We start from the raw sequence: 18,891 nt of genomic DNA, 5'->3' as shown, positions 1-18,891 counted from the left end.
TAAGTGTATTTTAATGTATATGCAATGTTGTATCTCAATGTATATATAATATTACCTGGGGAAATCAAGTCTCACCAAAAATACTTAACATCTCTTTTTATCCTCTCTCTAGAATTATTAACATCCTTCCTTCCAGCCTGGGGAACAGCAGAAATGGAGTCCGGGGAATACCAGAGGGACCCTGGAAAGGATCCAAGGAATAAAAGAGGGAGGGGTTCTGGCAAGCAGAAAAAAGGAGGTGGAGACCAGAGCGCCCACTCCCTGAGTGTGGAAAACAAGCAGGATGTGCTCAACTGAAACATTTGAATTGTGAAAAAAAACACTCTCCCCCCTGCTCTTTCCCAGGAGTAATCATGACAAACAAGCAGGGGGGCTTCTGTGGTAATTAAAAGCCATGTTAGGCCTGAAATGTGCAGAAATACCTTTTTGTCATAGGAAGGCACATAGGTAGATTGAAAAGCCAGCATCAAAAAGTTCAACACTACTAATGTGCCTAGTGAATTCAAATGCATGTACTTGTGCATTTGAAGCAAGGAATTTTTGAAAAATGAAACCAGGATGAAGATGGCAATTGGAAAGGCACATTGTGAGCTGACAGACAAAAAGTCAGCATTTCATTTTCAGCCGCTCCATCAAAAATGCTTTTTTCAAAGAAAGAGAAATACACTTATTAAGTGGGACTTTAATGCAATTGTCAAAGCTAAAAAAAAAACAGAGGCCTACTATTCATTCAAGGTGATTGATGCCTGAAGTGATGATTTTCAAATACAGAAATTGCTATCGTGGAAAGGAGTACATGTGCATCTTAAAAACAATAAACAGATGGAAAAATTAAAAGTGTTAGCAAGACACAAATATATTACAAACAAACGTAAGGCCTCATGTGCCCAAGGAAATGTAACCTTCACAAAAGCGTCTGTTTCCAGAGGCATGACTTTAAGTTTATATTTCCTGAGAATGGCTCAGATTCTATTCAGAACACTCAAGCAGTGACCATGAAGGAATTTAATTGGGTCCTGTTCTCTGAGATAAGCAACACAATGACCAAAAGCCCTGAGAGAACAACGGCTGATGTGTTACTTGCAAGCCCAAGTCAACAACAGAGCAGCAGAGACTGGAGCAGATGCTCTGAGGAGAAATAAAACTTAACTGTGAAATGGAAGTCAGGATCTCCATATATGTTTGAAGATTCCCATGTGTTTAAATGGATGATCATAGTTTGTTCATTTTGTCAAGAAATGTAAGTTGCACAATAATGGTTCAAGTGTCACTAAAAAGCTGGTAAAACTCTTAATTGAAATTTTTCAGAGGTGTGGTTTGGAGGTGAAAAACTGGATGCACAAGCCAGAGACGAGTAGAGCTGTCTAAAATCATTTGGGTGAATACTGAAAGAGAGTTGCAGAATTTAACCTATCCTGGAAGTTGCCTGACACTACCTGGGGTGGAATTGCTGATGAAAGTGCTGAAGGAAGTCAGGGAAACAGAGACAAATGCTGGGTTCTTTGCAAGGAGAGCCAAATAGAGAGATGAATGTTGGTGGCTATACATGATTGAGGTGCCTGTCTAGATCCCTGTTTTCCCCAAGAGGGCCCAGAAATTCTGAAGTGTTACCTGAGCGCCAGTCTCAGAGACATTCTGATATGATATGATATGATAACTCGTTTATAATGTGCTTGTAAAGAACTGTTTCTAGGTGTGACAAGGCAAGGGAGAGAAGACTGAGGGAGGACAAATACAAACAATCTTACTAGGCCTTGCCTCCTTCTGATCGTGCAAGTGTGGAAACGAGAAGTGTGAGGGGAAGGGGAAGTGCCAGGGAGAGGGGAAAGGAGAAACAGGGCACCATTGCTCTGAGTAAGTGCAGCCAGGGCAGCATGGCTCCAGGTAAGTACAAGGAGGCACTGTACTGTAGAGGTTACAGTTACAGCCCCTATGTGCCTGGTAGGTCTGGAGGCAGTGCATTGGTGACTGATCATTAATCAGCCTGGTACCCGGGGTAGCCAAGCAAACAGTTGGTGCAGTAGAAAGGTATGTCAGGTAGGTCAGCAGAGGAGGGGAGGAGAGGGATTAAACAGAGGAGAAGAGGACAGTTTTGAGCTGCTTCCGGAACCTCATGTTATACGGTTCAAGTTTGGGAGGGTCAGGGAGGCCATTCCAGAGGGAGTGGAAGGAAGATTGAGGAAGTGTTAGAAAGAGGCTGTCACAGTAATCTAGCTGAGAGAGAACCCGTGCTCTGAAGACAGTGAGCTTCTGGGGCAAGGTGAGAAAGGGGAGAGTACCTTTGAGGAGGTGTAGATGATAGTCGGACTTATTGGCGAGGTCCGAGATGTGAGGAGAGAAGGAGAGAGTGGAGTCAAATATGACACCAAGATTGCCTCACAGGAAGGCAAAGGAAGATGGCCCAAGGAGGGCATCCAGAGTGTTAGAGGGAAAGCAGGAGCAGGGGTCCCAATGAGAGGGATCTCTATCTTACTGGCATTAAGGTACAGATTGTTCGAGGTGCACCAATCCTAAATCGCAGATAGACAGTTATGAGCAAGAGAAGTAAGGAGGCTGATGGGAGCCTGAAGGAGAGCTGACTGTCATCTGCATAACACTGAAAGTTACAGGAGATGGTAGAGAGCAAATGGGTCAAAGGTGCCAAGTAGAGATTGAAGAACCAGGGTGAGAGGATAGAGCCCTGGGAGCATCACACATGGGCCTGGGAGGGACGTTCCAGGAGGAAGGAGGTAAGCCACTCCAGGGCCTGATCTGTGATGCCCAGGTTCTCACAGAGTCGATCAATTGATCAGGATGATGTGGTTTGCAAAGTCAAAAGCGGAGGATAGGTCAAGCAGGATGAGGACAGAAGGAATGCTGAAAACAAAGTTAGAGAGCAGATCTTCACAGGTGTTCAGGAGAGCAGTGCTGGTGCCTCTGGCAGCTCTGAAGCCAGACTGATGATCATGGAGACAACCAACAGATTCAGTGTGGAGAGTAAGCTGGGAGATCTAGCTTTCCCAGGAGTTTGCCCAGGAATGGGGTAATAGAGATCGGGCGATAGTTTGCCAGACAGGTAGGATTGGCAGACGGCTTCTTAGGGAGGGGGCACAAGGGAGTGCTTGAGGAAAGAGGGGAAAGTTCCAGTGGTAAAAGAGTGATTACCGAAATTGGCCAAGGCTAGAACAAGGGTGTCAATATGGTCCTTGTTGGTTCTGGAGGAGCAGGGGAGCACCTGTTAGGATGACACTTTCATAGATCAGACTTAGCTAGAAATCTCATTAGGTGTATTCAGAGGGAAAGAGGAGAAAGGAGGAGGAGAGGGAGAGTTGGCCAAAGGGGGGTCTAGAGAGGGAGAAGGAGAACTAGAGGAATAGGAGATAGAGGACAGGATTTCCTGAGTTTTAGTGAGGAAGTGAGAGGTCAGAGCCATACAGAGGGCCTGGCAGGGAACTTAAGAGGTGGAGACTGAAGCATGATTGACCAGTTCCTTGCTTGCAGATTTCAAAGAGTTTGGCTGTGTTGTTAGAGGCTACAGCGACACAGGCATGAATGTGGGCTCTATTCTTCGACAGGACAGAGAGTCTGTATTGCCTTTGGAGCAGGTGGCAGGCCAGTTTGTCAAAGGTTGTGCCCAAAGCCCTCCACTTCCTCTCAGCCACACTGCACTTGCGTTTCAGTATAGCGAGGTCAGAGTCATACCAAGAGTTGCACTTGGAGGTAGGCTTCAGCCGGATTCTCATGGCAGGGGCAAGGATGTCCAGAATGTTGGAGATACAGAGATGCAGATTAGAGAGGGCTGTGTCAGAGTGTGAGTCAGCCGCAGGAGTAAGCGGAGCAGAGAAAGTAGAGGCAAAGGCATGAATTGACATGCGCTTCATGGGCCGAATGACCGCAAAGGTAGGTGGCAGTGCAGGGGTGGGCTTTGCCTGAGGGACTGAGAGTTTTGTCAGAAACAGATCCACACAAATTCTATTTTGGTAGAACATATTTTGATATTCCCCTATCTTCACTCCAAGCTAGACGGTCTGCTAAAGTAAAAAAGAGAGAGCCATACAACACAGAGGACACATATGTAATCTCCTTAGAAATTAGCAAAACGTTTGGCGAGTGCAAGATTGTCAATCTGGTACAATCCAGGGCTACTCTCTAAATTTTGGGGAGAATTGTAGAATGTTGCCTGCAAGTGTTTAATTTGACTACACTGCTCAGTACATTGTCACTGTTCACACCAACTGTATGTTCTTCATTTTTAGTTACCCTTATTTACTTGTAAAGGAACCAGTCTGCACCATAATCTGTGATTTACCACCACTGACACGTGATTCGGATAGGAAAAGAAATGCAACATTCCTCCCCTTTTACCCCAAGCTAGGACATGTGTTGCAGTTTAAAAGGGAAACATGCAATCTCCATGAAAGTTGACAGCATGGCTGATGACTGCATTTTAGTGCAAACTCTGTTATAGGGGTGTCCAGCTTGTAGGTGCCCGAGTCACGTTTGAGTTGAGTGTGAATTGTAGAATGCTGCATGCGAGTGCTCCTTTGATTACGCAGCCTATTGCATTGCTATGCATAGCACCTATGTTTTGCATTTGGATCTATTCTTCTTATGTCTTTGTTAATGGAGCCGGATACTCTATGATGATTGGCCAAAAGCTGGCATACACTTTGTGGTCAAACAAATGATGTTATATTGACACACTAGGGGCCTGATTTACAAAAGCGTTTTTCAGTGGGAAAATCCCATCGAAATATGCTTTGTATGCCCCAGGACACCTATCCCAGGATTGGTCTAACACAAAAACGTTCGTAAAACGGAACCATCCTGAGTGTACCAAGTAGAGAACTCTGCCAGCATCCATGGGGGCATTGTCTGCACATGAAATCGAGTGGCATTTAGACCGTAAACAGGCAGGCACATACAGGCAGTGCAAAAAACAATCTTCTGTGTTCACACTTTTCATTGAGGGTTGCCAAAAGTGTAACCCGCAAATGTTTCTGATTAATTCCATGTACGTTTGAAGAGGGTCTTGGATCCTAGAGGAATCATCTATATATAGAACACAAAAGAGATGATGTGACATCCCTCTGCTGGTGTTTTTGTTCTCTTATTTAGCTTTTAGAACGTTGACTTTAATTTCTCAATGGTTTTGCTGGTGATATAGAAATCTGGCGCCCAATGCATGATGGGCATTTCGCTCCATGATGCAGAGAGCGTCTTTCATTGGCTCATTCCATCTAAATTAATATTGTGTGCTCTCCGGCCCAGCCTTGGAATGGCAGTAATAACCTAAATCTCTGTACTTATTTAGCACTTGATGATGGAGACCTCCAGCTTCTGAATGCTGTAACAACAGGTGCTATTTTAAACTCATTGATTTAATGGTACTTGATTTATCAACCACTGAAGAGGTCTGGCTACGTTGGGTTTTCTACATGACTAAGTCGTGCACAATGCAGGCCATTTCAATGTCAATAACCAGTATTTTACTCGTGAGCTATCCACCCGGGCAAACATGACAATGCCATGTTTACGTGTGTGCATGTGCCCACTCAATCAAAAAGTTTCTACTCACTGGTCATTTTCATAGTGTGTGGCGGGTTTTAGTTTCGGCATGCAATGGAAGTAATAGCCATACACAACAGTGAATACATGAATGCATTATATCATCACAGGTGGGTAACCTGTGGCTCTACAGATGTTTTGGCCTACGATTCCCATCAACCCTAGCCAGTATAGTCATTGGTTAGAGATCTCAAGAGATATACTGCAAAACATACAGAGAGAAGCCAACTGCCTACCTCTGTCATAGAAGAACATTTCTCTTTACATTTTACTGTTTATTGCAAGATAGTACAACTGTTTTACAAAGTTAGTGGCGGAGTGCGGACCTCCATGTGCATTCTTTTTTTAATCAACTTGTAATATTGCTTGAGAGGAAGCAGGCAGCAGTGTCTAATTCAAACATTTGTATGAACATGTGCTCTTGCTGGTTTGTGGAACATTCATGATAGGTGCTAATCAGAAGAATTAAAACCAAGAATAAGGTCACAGTGCAAATGATGAGCTTTGCATTCTGGCAGAAGTTAAATAATTTAGAAGTATTGACTATTGCCATGGAAAAATTACTACGAACTATTCTGGTGGATTGGTGAATTTTTTTTTTAGAAAGTAAGAAGATAGCAAAACAAATCAATCCAACAACAGTATGAGACTTAGGGCCTCATTACGACCCAGGCGGAGGACCATGGTGCTAGTAGCACCATGGTCCATGCCGGTAACTTACCAACTCCGCCATGGAGAAAGGGGGAATTACTACCCCATTACAAGGTTGGTGGGGTGGTAATTCCCCCTTCCTCCATGGCCCTTCCCCATTCCCATTTTTGCCCCATAGGGCTCAATGGGAATGGGGAAGGCGCTAAGTACGGTACCACAAATTGCGGTACTGTACTTAGCACCAAGGTCCCTTTGCGGGTCCCTACTTTAACGGCTGGTAAAACCAGCCGTTAAGGTCGAGTCCCGCAAAGGGACCTCGTAATCAGGCGCTAAGTGTTTAACGGCGCTGCAGCCTTTTACAGCGCTGTTAAACACTTAGCGCCAGTGTCGTAATGAGGCCCTTAGGCGCAAGTGAGAACCCCCCTCCTCCAAGCACCATTCTCTTATACCCCAAAGAACACATGCATTTCAATAGAAGCGGAGGTCCAGACAGGGCCAGGAATCATACTGAAACAATGTTACAAACAAGGAACAGAGCCCATCTATCCAGGTCTTTGATACCAGCTGCGTTCTTACACGTAGGACGTTGTGTGAGGCAGGCGAGCATGCTTATAGTATGATGACTTCCATCTACTAAATATGCTTTTCCTAGGAAAGCGGGAGCCTAAAACATGATTCCATGTGCCAAAAAAGAAACACATCAGAAGTGAGAGATGTGGAGGCGAGCATAGCTACACACTAAGTATGAGCCTACATTGCAAAGACATGTGCAGTAAAGACTAAAACCTTGACCAAGCAAGAAACAGTTGTTTAAACATGCCAGCTTGCAGTACCTTCTTGATATTATAATGCAGCAGTATTCATAGAGGGTAGATACAATTTTTAATTCCAGACTTTTCCCTCACAATATTCTCTACAAAAGCACATTTACAGTTGCAAGCTTTGGCTCAGCCAATAAGTCTTGCTTTGCAGGTGAGAGCATACACATTTCCTGTCCTGTGGAACTTTAGAAAACATGTACTCCCCACATTTACAGAGACAGACCTATTGAATTTGTTAATGAATGCCTTCGTAATGTTTGGCCACATGTGTGAGGTACATAGTTATGACAATATATGCACATCTTTCTGCCATGCAAACAACTGATATTAATAGAAACATCTTCAAAAGATGACATATTGAGATCACTATGAATATATCTTAACTTGCATACCAAATACCAACATGCTAAGGCAAGACCAATAGGTTGCGGCTGTCATAGATGCACCAACATTTTCACCATGTGTTTGGGAATAACTCCACATTTGCAAGGTTCCCATCATATGTTAAGTGCAGGCAAAAATGCATTCTTAAGCCAGAGTAGTCATGATATACAAGGTACAGGCCTGCATATGGTGCCACTATGACAACTGCATCATCAAATTCACGATTAATGCTATCCTATGCCTGGTATGTCACCATATTCAAATTATAGCTGCATACTTACAGCTGATATATGCCAAATGCAGCTTCAAATGTCTGGCTCTCACAGGGGAAAGAAAAAGATGCCTAAATCCGAAGGAGGCATTGTATCTCTTGCAGGAGGATTACAATCATTTTAGAAGTCCTGGTTAATATTTCTTTCCAATGTTTGTTTTGTTCAATGAAATAAAATACATATTATGTGTTTGTGTTTGAACAGCACTTACATTAAATAGTAACCAACACTTCTAAAATGATTTCCAACCTGCTGGATAGGAGGACTCATCCAGTTGGGCTGTAGGCATGTTTTTATTTTTCAGGACACCAGAAAGGCATTTCAAACAAGCATTCACAATGCCACAAGTTTGGACTTTTGTGTAGGCAGGGGAAAGACACTTGCCAAGCACTGCCATAGTGGCATTAACTGGCCATTGATGGTAGCCTGTCCTAAATGGTGCGAGAACCTGGGCATCTAAGAGCAGTATACCTGGCAAATGCCTAATCCTTATACACCAGCCAAAACTGTTGGCTTTGACATAGCTCGTTTTTAACAGTGCTTCAGTGAAGGGAACACAAAGTGCTTATACATCAAATGACTGAAGGCAGACCTGGTTAAGACATTTTTATTACACTGGTAGCAAGTTTACAACTCCAATTAAGTCATTAACTGTCAGAAGACTGCTTTGAAAAAATACTGCCAGGCACCTCCAGTGCAAAGTCTGCTGCTGAGGCTTGATTAAAGATAGCTCAAAGAGTTCCCATGAGTAGATGTTTTGGCGCAGAGCGGGGCAGGCTGTGTGTCCATCCTCATATACCATTACTTCTTATCTGCAATCTAATGCAATAGTTTTGGCTTATGGGTGGCACAAGCGACACCTAATACCCAAACTAAACATTGAGACAAAGGAAAGTCTGCCATAATGAAGGAATCTCTTGTTCGCTGCAAGAGGCTTGAAGTCATTTTCAAAGTTTGAAAATAAAGAAAGCTATTTTAGAAATAGGTTTCCTTAAGCCTCGTAAGGTGATTCTGGAAACCGAGAAGCATGTTTCTGGGATGTTTTCTTTTATTTCACTTCCTTAAGTGGGCTCACAGTAAACATACACACATTTCTGAATTGTATTTCTTCAATGTATGTGCAAGCCTCTATGAAGAAGTGAATTAATTAAACAAACAGGTTCAGGGCTTAACAAGTAAAAATGAAAGCTCATGCAAATGTCACGTACGTTTTGTTTCAACGTGTGGGTAGTTTCATTTGACAAAATCATTGCAAGCCTGCATGGATTTCTTCACGTAATTGAAGTCATATATTAAGCAGCATCACCTTACAATTTGTGATGCAAAACCACAGGCTTGGGAATTACTTTCACCTGTTTAGTACTGATGGCTTTTAGACTACATTTGTAAAGGAAACTCAGTTCTCCCATCACCACCTCCCTTTCCTCCCCTCAGGTACCCTTCTATAGTTATTTTCCTTAGAACAAATGTGGCCGATGATGGACAGTGTTGGCTGGCCAAGAGTACTGAATTAAGTGGGTCAGAAGGACAGCTCAGGGGCAGCGCGTTTGTCTAGCACCTTATGAAAAGATTAACGAACTAATCAAGCTGGTAATGACCTTTTGCTTTGGATAAAATCATGTTTGCAAGTTACTCTATGAAACATACATAATGCACCATGCCTATGTCATCAATTGAACTCGGATTTGGTTGGTTTATCTCATTATCTTTGGAAAGGGAAATGATTTCCAGAAGAAGTTGAGCAAGCATTTGAACGTGCCCTTGAGAGTCCACATCCTAATGACCTTGAAGGTTCTCATATTACCCACTCAGTCAGTGGCCTAAATACTAATGCCTACACTATGTAGTCTACATCCCTAAATTTACTTTTTACATTTTGAATGCAGATGATGTACTTATTGGCATCACATGAGGCGATGGGATAAACCAGCATCACATTCTTTGAAAAACAATGAAGGGCATAACTGACATCTGAAGGGGGGGGACGGTGGGACCCTGCATGCACCAACAGTTCCGGGACTCCATCTCCCAGCAACTTCCACATGCACAATCATTGGCTGGACCAGGCATAGCTCTGCCTCCACACTGACTAACCACTGGTTGATGCATTGTTCTGAGCAAAGGGTGTGACACCCAGATAAACCTAGGGAAAGCAGTTTCTGCCCATTTGTGGATGGATGTTGTACTGTAGGCCAAAAAACCGATCGGAAAAATCAATCTAAGGAAGAAACAATAGAGTGCACAATTGCCAAGAAAAACTGTTTTAAAAGCAAGCAAATTACGGCTGGAGTGTCAGTCATCCGCCCACATTGAGGTACAATTTTTAAAGATAAAAACTGCAAGATTTGAATGGATTACAAATACTAAGTACATGTTAATCCCACGTTCCCCATTGGCTCCCATCTATAGAGAAATTGAAACACAGTGCACATTAGTATTTATTTATTTATTGTGCATTTGTTAGGTGCTTATACAACAAGTACATTATGTTTCAAAGTGCCCACATGGCAACAGGGAGGGAACAATGTATACACTGGAGGATAAAGACTAACCTACTAGGCCTTGTGAGTATTCAGCAAGTGCAGAGAGAGAAGAGGGGGAGGAGGAAGTGGGAGTAAGTGATGGAATGTCCGTGCTCGTGGGTTAGCAGCAGATGTAATTGCTAAGTATAGTAAGTGCTAAAAGTGCAATAAGTGGGTAAGTGCAGGCCTACACTAGGGTAGACCAGTGGGTGCCGAAGCAAGTGCTGTGTGTAGGCAGAAGCTGAGGCGATTGGGTGTGGGAGGCCAGGGCCCCGAGGACACATATGGGCCTTGGTCACCAATCATAGCGACGGTGAGGCTAGCAGAGGAGGGAAGAAGGGAAGGAGGAAGTGAAAAGGAAAGTCTTAAGGAGTTTCAGGAATTTGAGGAGGTCAGGCTAATAACGAAGAGGAAGGGGGGGCTGTTCCACAAGAGTGAGCCAGCTGAAGCAAGAGATCAGCCACCGGCCCTCTGTTTAGCAAAACCCTCTGGGCCTCATTACGACCCTGGCGCTAAGGGATTACCGGTACCGGTAAGGGTACCCGTACCGGTAATCCCTTAGCGCCTGATTACGAGGTCCCTTTGCGGGTTGGAGACTTTAACGGCTGCTTTTTGCAGGCGTTAAAAACCAACCCGCAAAGGGACCTAGGTGCTAAGTACGGTGCCGCAATTTGCGGCACCGTACTTAGCGCCTTCCCCATTCCCATTGAGCCCTATGGGGCAAAAATGGGAATGGGGAAGGGCCATGGCGGCATGGGGAATTACCGCCCCGCCAACCTCGGAATGGGGCGGTAATTCCCCATTCCGCCATGGCGGAGTCGGTAAGTTACCGGCATGGACCACGGTGCTATTAGCACCATGGTCCAACGCCAGGGTCGTAATGAGGCCCAGAGTTGGTAACAGGGGAACGTAGAGGTCTAGAGGGAGAATATTTAGTGATAGCAAGTTGGAGATAGCATGTTCAATGGCCCCAGACAGCCTTGCGGATGATGCAGAGGGATTTTAATTTAATCTGCGCAGCAACCAAGAGCCAGTGAAGAGTGTTAGGGCAGGAGAGATACGGTCCATGGGCTTGAGGCCAAGGCTTAATATTGCTGCCCTATTGTGGATTAGCTTTAGGGGTCGTAGAGAGGAAGAGTGTAGATTCAGGAGTCAGCTGTCACAGTAGTCAAGCCTAGAGAGAACCAGTGCTCTGGTAACGTTGAACTTCTGAGGGAAATTGAGAAAAGGGAGAATTCCTTTGAGAAGGAAGAGTTGAAAGTTGGACTTCTTGGCAATGTCCGGATCTGAGGGAGGAAGGAGAGAGAGAGGAGTTGGAGATGACTCTAAGGTTTCTGGCTTCAGATGTAGGAGAAGGGGGAAGAGCCCATAGAGGGTGGCCAGATTGAGGGGAAGAAAGAGGGAGCAGGAGTCCCAACAGGAAGGATCTCATTCTTGCTGGCAATAAGGCAGAGATTGTTAGAAGTGCACCAGGACTGGATAGCAGATAGGCGGTCTAAGAAGTCCAGGAGTACCCACTTCTGTACCACCCATTGATTAGTACATTACCCCAAGAGCATTCTAAGTGCAGCCCCCTATGAATGAACTAATTGTGCAGTCAGCTGACAATGCTTCATCATGATTGGCGAAATGTATACATGTATCCTTCACTAAAATGGCATACCCACATTGGTCAAGACAACTTCATGTAACTTCTGATGTGCAATCCCACCGAAACAAACTAATCATGAAGTTAGTGTGAACAGCGAGGTCAACAAATTAGACACAGTAACATCTTCTCCCACTTTATACCGTTTTGCAAGATGCACCTGTCCCTAACACACATTCTTCTGGCTATCTCTTGGGAACCAGGTGGCTTCATAAACATTGTAACTGAAGCTCAACTCCTTGGAAATTCATTTCTCATGTTTATTTGTGCTACCAAGCCATTCTAATCTAATGCAGACCTAGTTATCCCACCTGTCCTTAGGGGGTAATATAACCACCATCTAGTTTTGACACTTTGGCAATGCCTTCACCCGAGGCTCTGTTCATACCAAAATATGGCCTTCACAACAATTGCAAGAACACAAACTGTTATTTTACATTTCACTAAAAGCTCCTGAGACCAGCTAAGCCCTGCAACAATACCTAATATGTGTGCTACTCCTCACCCTCCTTCCAAGAACCTTGATATGCTGAACACTCACAAGGAAAGCAGTAAGGTTTCATTAAATGTAGAGAAAGAAGCTCAAAACTGCAGGCTAGTGCCCAGAGTGACAGAAATCTCCTCTAACGGGGCCTAGTGCATAATGGCAGGACTCCGGCCAAAGGAGCAATAGGCCATTATGCTCATGGAGACTAATATCAATATCTATGCTGACCATCATTCCATCAAGTGCCTGGCAGCCTAGGGCTCTCTAAAATTTGGTGAAACTAAGCAATGCTAAATCCCATTTGAACGTGCCCTTAAGTGCTGCCACAAATGACGGAAACACTAACCCCAAAAATGAGCAAATCAAATATATTGTTACATCAAGTCTCCTAAGCACGTGGTAACGTGCCTTTTATTCTATTGTCGGTTCAAGTGATTTGTTTGTGACTGTTTTCGCCACATGAACCCTTTGGTCTTAGAATCAGGTACTGTGGAGTCAGAATCTGGGTGGCCAGCTAAGCTAGTCAGACACGCTGTGACCTGATTGTCCAACTGATTGTTGCATTATGTTATTATCATTGTTGTGCTGCCTGATTGTTAGACTGCATTGGATCACTACTGTTACTTACTCTGGTTATGAGAAAGGCTAGCCTTTCAAAAACCCATCCAGAACAACAAGAGACATTTGCAGTCACAATTAAGCACTATAGATATCATTATAAAAAGCTGATTGGGATCTAGAGGCCAAGATAATTAAAGTTGAAAAGCTGCAACTCCTCTGCCTCAATCCCTTCCTGAGAAAGCGTTTTAGTGCTTAGATGCCTTTCTGGCCATGGGTGATTTGCAAATAACCATAGATAGATAGATAGATAGATAGATAGATAGATAGATAGATAGATAGATAGAGATAGTTTGAGCAATAGAGAGATAGAGAGATAGATAGCTAAACAGAGAGAAAGACAGTCATATATATATATAGTTGTGAACAAGCGGTCAGTGGACTGCGAAACGCGTAGACTTTTTATGCCATTCACTCTTGGGAGAGCCACAACGTGCGTGGCTGATGTTGAATTTCGCATTTTTTCCACATGGATATGCCAGGATTCTTTTAACTAGTTGGAAATAAAGATTGAAGAAATTTACTCTATGGTTGGTGTGCTTTGATAAGCGACTGCACTGTGAATTTAGGAGTGCTCCTCCACCTACTTGCGGAAACGTCAGTTACAACAAGATATATATATATATATATATATATATATATATATATATATATATATATTCATATATATATATATATATATATTCACTGAAATACCTTAGTTAAAGTGCAGTTAAGTTGTCCAGATTCAAGGTGACAAAACCCTTGAAATTCATCAGATGTGGGAACTCATGAACAGTTTAACCCAGCGCACTCCCGTTGATGTCCCCATAATACCATTTTGTATGTCATTGGGAACCCTTCACTTAAAATATGTATGTGCTCATGGGCTTTGCAACGGGAACACGCCAAGTTAAGTTGGGCATGACTTCCGCATCCACTGAATTTCAAGTATTTTGGTGCGTTAAATCTGGTCAACTGAATTGCACTTTAACTTGAGTTTTTGCAGTGAATGTCAAGGACTTTGTAATACCATAGTTTTTTTTACTGCCCACTAGCCTACTGCCTCCAGCCATGGCCAGTGGCCCGCCCTTCGGCCGTGTCCACTGTATGTGTTCCTGCAATATGTTTCTTTTACACCCACTAGTTCCCTTCTGCCGTGGCCACTATACATGCCATGGCCTCTCTCCACTATTCACACCATTCCTAATACCTTTTTAATTTTCCTGCAAATTGATCCTAAAATGTCCAGTTTGAAGGGGGCGCTTGATGATCGAATGGTTTAGAAAATTGCATACAAATCCATCCAGCAAGGTTAGAGGTGCAGTGGGCACCCCGTTCTATGTTGAATACTTAAAAAACGACAGAACTTTTTCTCTTTGGGAAAATGAATCAGAGTAGTCTGAAAACAGCATTTTTATGTCTTCTTAATACCATTTTCCATTTCTAAAGAATATTAAAATAATTACTGGATGGATTCACCCCAAACCAGTCAAGAAATGTTAGTCAGTGCTTTATGCCCAAGGTGTTTCTGATTTCGTCTATATCTGCCCAGCGGACATTGCACTATACCTGTTCAAAAACTGCACTTTTTCTCTATGGAAAAACTGGGATTGGGAATGTTTTGAAAACTGTGACCCTCTGGTGTTTTGTTTTCTTAATAACTTTTTGGGGAGAAACTTGACAAACGTTTTGTTTTGCAAAATTCATCTAAATCCGTCCAGCAAGTCAAAAATTATTAGCAATAGAATTTGTTGGGGAAAATGGCTGATTTTTCATTTCTGAAAATCCTGTCAGCCTCTCTGCAGCAATATACCATGTGAGATATAGCTATCATTTTGGGAAAAGGGGGCACCCCCTTCTTCTTCAAATATTTTAAAAACTGCTGGATGCAATAACTCCAGGTCTCTCCAGTAATCGAGTCAACACGTTGTGCCCAAGTTGTTTCATACCTGCTCCAATTCCATCCAGCGGTTTTGGCTGTGCGCTTTAGCAAAAGTATGACTTTTTCTCTATGGGAAAATGAATGGGCACTAGGCCGAAACAAAGTTTTTTAACTTTCTTAATAACATTTTTATTTTTTAATGGATCTTTCCCAAAATGTCCAGTCTGGGGTGGTTGGTGTACATGGGGATGTGGGGAGGTGGGTGCATGAGGACAATTTTGTTTACAAAATTTCAGCCAAATTCGTCATACAAGTCAGAGGTTATTAACAATTCATGTTTCAGTTTTCCTATGAAATGCTATACTCAACCTTAACTATAGTGCTGCAACCTTGAGAGAGACAGATAGATAGATAGATAGATAGATAGATAGATAGATAGATAGATAGATAGATAGATAGATAGATAGATAGATGCTCCTGCAATATAAGCTTTGATAACAGACACAACAAAGATTTGACTGATTTTGCAATAGATTATAAAGTACACTGTACACCTTCTGATGGGGCCCAGTTAAGCTCTCCATTGTTGCTTCAAAAACTCCTGGAAAAGAATACCATTGATCAAATCTAAATAATGAAACTGGGGCTAGTAAATAAGGATGCTTAAAGCAACTATTCCCAAAACATTAAAAGGGAACATTGATGAGGATTGTGAGGGTTTAGGAAGGGTAATATGAAACATATAGGGTCATTATGAGTTTGCTGGTACCCCGCCAGTAATTCTGGTGGGATACAGGGAAACTGACCCTAACATTTCTGCTGCCTGATATCCCAGTATTACTGTGATATTCCAGGTGGCAGAAACACTGTAAAATCCCCATAGGGGTGCTATTTTTATGAATCTATCAGCAGCTTTGACACCATCAATCCTGCCTTGCTGCTGGACAGGGCATCTCGGGCTCGGTGTTCACCTGGTTCAGTTGCTTTCTTTCAGGCAGTACATAGTCTCTTCTCCTTTCTCCAGTCCGCTCTTCACCCTCACCGGTCTTTTGTGGGGTTCCACACGGCTCTGCCTTCTCCCCTCTCATGTTCAATATCTACATCTAACCTCTTGTTTTTCTTACTCACTCTTTCGGTTTAGGTGTTACTCTCATGCATATGACATCAAAATACTTTTTTGCCTTGATTTACTTCAGCAACAATAGGCTGCCCTCTGCCAGGACTGCCTGTTGGCGGTCAACACCTGGATGAGCAACAGTCGGCTCCTTTTGAACTGTAATAAAACCAAAATAATGGTCATAGGCTTCAAAAACCTGGGTGTCAAACTCTCGTCCTCACTGTCCTTTGAGGCGCAGTTCAGTGCAGTGTGTCAGGTGGTCTATCTTAAACTTAAGGTGCTCCACAAAGCGCTGCCCTACCTTCCTTCTGACCTCCACTCAGTGGTCATATATGCCATGGTAGCTGGCAGTCTGGATTACTGCAATGCGCTGTATCTCGCTCAACCGCTTTACCTGCTCCATCGCCTGCTGCAGGTCCTGCAAAATAGCACTGCAAGGTTGGCCACGGGGGCCCCCTTTCACGTTTCTGCGTCTCCCCTCTTCGCCTCCTTGCACTGGCTGCCTGTGGCTAGGTGGGTAGAGTTTAAATCACTCTGCCTAGTGCAGTTGGCTTATTACGGGCTTGGCCCAGTGTACTTGCAGGGGAAATTCCTGCTGTATGTCCCTTCTCGCTCCCTTCATTCAGCTGCTTTCCTTATGGTTCAGGCCCTCCTCTTTATCGTTCTAGATCTGGGGGTTTTGTCTTCTCAATGGTGGCTGCCAGATTATGGAACTCCCTTCGCTGGCAGTCCACATGTCCAAGGAGCACTTACCTTCCAGCGGGCTTTGAAGACTTTTCTCTTTGTTTTTAAAACCTAGTTTTTGTGTACTATTGATTGATGCTCTGCCCTGCCCCCTCCTCCGCTTGCCAGTAGCACCATGATGCCCATGTTGGTGTAGATGCGCTTTAGAAAGGTTTAAATAAATAAATAAATACATATATAAGGAAATGAATGATGGAGGTAATTGCAACATTTATTTGCTAGTGCAGGCCTGATTTACAGACAACTCGGTGATGGAGTTGTAAATCGGTGACCCCACCGTCAAACTTGTGTTTTGCCGGTCTGGTAAAATTGCTGGTCCCGGATTTACCAGCAATTTTTCCAGACCGGCAAAACTGTAATGACCCCCAAAGTATTTTGTGATTTACAAAAGAAGATCTTGAAAGTCATTTTAGTACAAAGTATGGTATATTTGTTGATATTTCCCTCTCTGAAAAAAACCCATTATGATGGAAGCTGATCTTTCGATTCTGCCATCTAAATATTCACTGAAACTGATTGAAACAATACTTATACATTTTGCAGAACTACTAGTTCGAATGATATGCCGAGGTAATAGACCAGCACTATGCACCAATGCACAACTACTATTGTTAGTTACGAATCATCATGCATACACAACATACCTTTTTTATAAATTATAGGGCGTCATACGGGTTGCATCTAAACACACCATTCATTTCATTTGTATATGCATTCTTCTTTTGTGTACCCTGATAGTCTCAAAAATAAGAAACATATTGATTTTATTGTGTGCAAGTAATGCAGTCCTTATTGCAAGGACACTAAAACACTTCATACATTGACTAAATGCATATGAAATACATGAACGCTCGTGGGTGCCAGATCAATTCTGTCGTATTCCATGTAATGTATTTAGGGGTCAAACCTATGCTTTTTACACTGAAAGGGACAATATGTCAAATGCACACGAATTCAACGACCCCGGTATGTGCTGTGCAGCTGATGTAAAATGGACAGTCCATATTACCAGAACACACTCATGGTCCAAGTTACCTCTGCAGGTTGTAGATGTCCACAACATTCTTAGGAGTGGGGGGGTTACGAATCAAAGTTGTTCCCAAAAACAAAACATGAAAATTCCAGTTCAACAGGGTTTGGAGGCCTCTTGTATCTCCCCGACGGGCACTCCTTGGTTCAGCCTGTAAATCACTGACCCTGGAAGATTTGTCTTTCTTGTATTCTCAATTTTATTGGTAGTATATGTAGTTGGCTTAGGTCCATAGGGATGATCTTGTCATTGCCCTTCTGATCCAGAATATGTCCTTGTTGCTGATATGATGTCCTTACTATAATGTCGGGCAAGGTGTCACATAACTGCTCAAAGTCTTAGGCAGACAGGATCGAAAGGTTTGCGTAAGAGAATATCAACTATTACTTTATTTAATCAAGGATTTTAGCGTGTGTTGTACCAATAGGAAAACCTCAGAGAGGGATCCTGTAGTTTTTCTTGTCAAGAACCTAGCAATCATTTTTGAAATCCTTGCAATTTACAGTTGTGGGCACATAATTCATTATAAAGAACATGGTAGTCTCACACCACACATATATATATATGCGAACAAATGGGGAAAAAAAGAAATTCAGACTTTTGGTGGTCGGACTTTTAAACTAAGTCATTTCACGTAGATTCACTTGCAATATCCGTATAATGCCTGGGAATCGATATGTAATCCCATATATCTTTAAGCAGCCTTTTAGTATCACACATCATTCCCCTAAATTAGGGATCTATGTACATAATTATTCACAATTGCCTCTTCAGATGTGGGAATGTTATGAAATGTGTTGGAAGAAATAACTTACCAAAAATATCTGATAAATCATATTCTACAGAATAAACCTCCTCACCCGGACATTATAAGGTTATTGCAAGTTACATAGCTGAGAGCATATAGAGCATATTACAAGAACTTGGTCAAAGTAAAAAAAAAGAGGTCTATTATACAGCAAGAATGGGTTAAAATGCAGGAAGCCTCCCCATCTGGAGATTCCTGCACGTTCTGGAGGATAGCAAGTGGGAACTCACCAGGGCATGATAGGGGAGTGGTGACAGAGATAACCCCCAGTTCCTGGAAAAATAACATTTTCAAGAGCTTTATGGAACGAGAGATCTGCTGCACTATCCATCAAATGCAGGATGATGGGGATATCATTGAGCCAATAAAACTAGAGCT

Source organism: Ambystoma mexicanum, chromosome 12 (assembly GCF_040938575.1).
Source record: "Ambystoma mexicanum isolate Mex_15411 chromosome 12, UKY_AmexF1_1, whole genome shotgun sequence".
Lineage (NCBI taxonomy): Eukaryota > Metazoa > Chordata > Amphibia > Caudata > Ambystomatidae > Ambystoma > Ambystoma mexicanum.
Note: the sequence above shows the minus strand (reverse complement) of the source record.